At 57.3% G+C, this 2,592-nt stretch overlaps 1 non-coding gene across 1 annotated transcript in view; it reads left to right on the forward strand.

Moving 5' to 3' along the window:
* Positions 1-1,224: 1,224 nt before the first annotated feature.
* The window catches only part of LOC126114295 (small subunit ribosomal RNA), a 1,909-nt gene continuing 541 nt past the window's right edge, over positions 1,225-2,592 (forward strand). The window contains exon 1 of the ribosomal RNA XR_007525141.1: positions 1,225-2,592. This exon is cut by the window's right edge and continues 541 nt beyond it. This is a non-coding gene — a ribosomal RNA (small subunit ribosomal RNA).

Below are 2,592 nucleotides of genomic sequence, written 5' to 3' on the forward strand. Positions count from 1 at the left end.
GTGTGGGAGTAACGGACGCCCTGGATGGCGATCAGCATGAGCCGTCTGTTGATGTAGTGGCGCGTGTATTCAAACGTAGTCGTCTCTTCTCACACAGTGTGATAGCATGGTGCACCGCGTTCCACATCTGCGACATGGTACAGATGCTGGTTGACAGTCGGTCTCGTAATGGACATCGCATACGTAGGGGGCCACCTCCCACGTGTTCTCTAGTCGTGCACATTTTGTTGCGTGTATGTGGGCAGACGTAGTGTGTCGTGACACCTAACAGACAGGTATGCAATAATCGTTGCATTTGCAAACTGGGATGGACGTCTACGTTTGCTGGTGACGTGACGCAACGCAAATGAACAACTGGTAAACCCATTGTGGTGCGGTTGTTGTTGCTGGAGGTAAATCAGTAAGGGCAAATCTGTGTGTGAAGCGATACGCGGCGGTGGCTGGGTGGGACCGTCCCCGGCCGGTGAGGGGGGGCCGCCCGGCGTGCTGGCCGCGCGGTGCGTGGGCGCACGCGCTACAGCCGGCTGGTGGGGGCGCCCAGTGGCAGGCGCGCCGGCCGACGGACGCGGCAGGCGGCGCAGCTGCGCGCCGGGGCACCCTGCGCGCGGCGCCGGGCGGCCAAAGTGGGTCCTCGCGGGCCCGGTGCGAAGCGCGGTGGACATCTGCAGTGTGCTGGTCCGACTGAGGACTGTGTGCGTTGAGGATGCGCCGCCGCCCGGCACTCGGCGCCGCGACGCCGTCTGCTGCTCGGTCGCCCCAGCGGTTCTCGCTGGTGGTTTGTATCGCAGTTGTGCAGACGTGTTGGCACGTGCGCTGTGCTGGGAGAGTTCGCTTCGGCACCCACGTGGGGCCTTTGCCCTTCTGTGGCGCTGGCGTTGGAGCTGCCGGTCACCGTAGGTGGCGCGTGTTGTCTCCCGCCGGCAATGCCACGACAGCACGCTCCCGGGCCTCTGTCGGCAGCGGCAAGCTCAGTTGGGAGCACGGGTGGTCGCACCTAAAGCGTCTACTCGCCTAACTCCGGGCGATTGCGCCTCTCTCGAACCCGACCAAGTACTTAGGACGGCGCTGCGCGCCGCCGGGACCTGAGAGGGTTTCGAGGTGTATTGTGCAGGGGAGCTCAGCCTCCTCCTGTTTGCAGAATAATTGAGCGGACGCTTGCGTGTTCGCGCGGGCCCCTGGGACACACTCCCGGGCGGCCGGCTGCTCAGCTCTAGTTGACGCAGCTCCCTGGTTGATCCTGCCAGTAGTCATATGCTTGTCTCAAAGATTAAGCCATGCATGTCTCAGTACAAGCCGCATTAAGGTGAAACCGCGAATGGCTCATTAAATCAGTTATGGTTCCTTAGATCGTACCCACGTTACTTGGATAACTGTGGTAATTCTAGAGCTAATACATGCAAACAGAGTCCCGACCAGAGATGGAAGGGACGCTTTTATTAGATCAAAACCAATCGGTCGGCTCGTCCGGTCCGTTTGCCTTGGTGACTCTGAATAACTTTGGGCTGATCGCACGGTCCTCGTACCGGCGACGCATCTTTCAAATGTCTGCCTTGTCAACTGTCGATGGTAGGTTCTGCGCCTACCATGGTTGTAACGGGTAACGGGGAATCAGGGTTCGATTCCGGAGAGGGAGCCTGAGAAACGGCTACCACATCCAAGGAAGGCAGCAGGCGCGCAAATTACCCACTCCCGGCACGGGGAGGTAGTGACGAAAAATAACGATACGGGACTCATCCGAGGCCCCGTAATCGGAATGAGTACACTTTAAATCCTTTAACGAGTATCTATTGGAGGGCAAGTCTGGTGCCAGCAGCCGCGGTAATTCCAGCTCCAATAGCGTATATTAAAGTTGTTGCGGTTAAAAAGCTCGTAGTTGGATTTGTGTCCCACGCTGTTGGTTCACCGCCCGTCGGTGTTTAACTGGCATGTATCGTGGGACGTCCTGCCGGTGGGGCGAGCCGAAGGCGTGCGACCGCCTCGTGCGTGTTCGTGCGTCCCGAGGCGGACCCCGTTGAAATCCTACCAAGGTGCTCTTTATTGAGTGTCTGGGTGGGCCGGCACGTTTACTTTGAACAAATTAGAGTGCTTAAAGCAGGCAAGCCCGCCTGAATACTGTGTGCATGGAATAATGGAATAGGACCTCGGTTCTATTTTGTTGGTTTTCGGAACCCGAGGTAATGATTAATAGGGACAGGCGGGGGCATTCGTATTGCGACGTTAGAGGTGAAATTCTTGGATCGTCGCAAGACGAACAGAAGCGAAAGCATTTGCCAAGTATGTTTTCATTAATCAAGAACGAAAGTTAGAGGTTCGAAGGCGATCAGATACCGCCCTAGTTCTAACCATAAACGATGCCAGCCAGCGATCCGCCGCAGTTCCTCCGATGACTCGGCGGGCAGCCTCCGGGAAACCAAAGCTTTTGGGTTCCGGGGGAAGTATGGTTGCAAAGCTGAAACTTAAAGGAATTGACGGAAGGGCACCACCAGGAGTGGAGCCTGCGGCTTAATTTGACTCAACACGGGAAACCTCACCAGGCCCGGACACCGGAAGGATTGACAGATTGATAGCTCTTTCTTGATTCGGTGGGTGGTG

The sequence above is a fragment of the Schistocerca cancellata genome, unplaced genomic scaffold, assembly GCF_023864275.1.
Source record: "Schistocerca cancellata isolate TAMUIC-IGC-003103 unplaced genomic scaffold, iqSchCanc2.1 HiC_scaffold_304, whole genome shotgun sequence".
Lineage (NCBI taxonomy): Eukaryota > Metazoa > Arthropoda > Insecta > Orthoptera > Acrididae > Schistocerca > Schistocerca cancellata.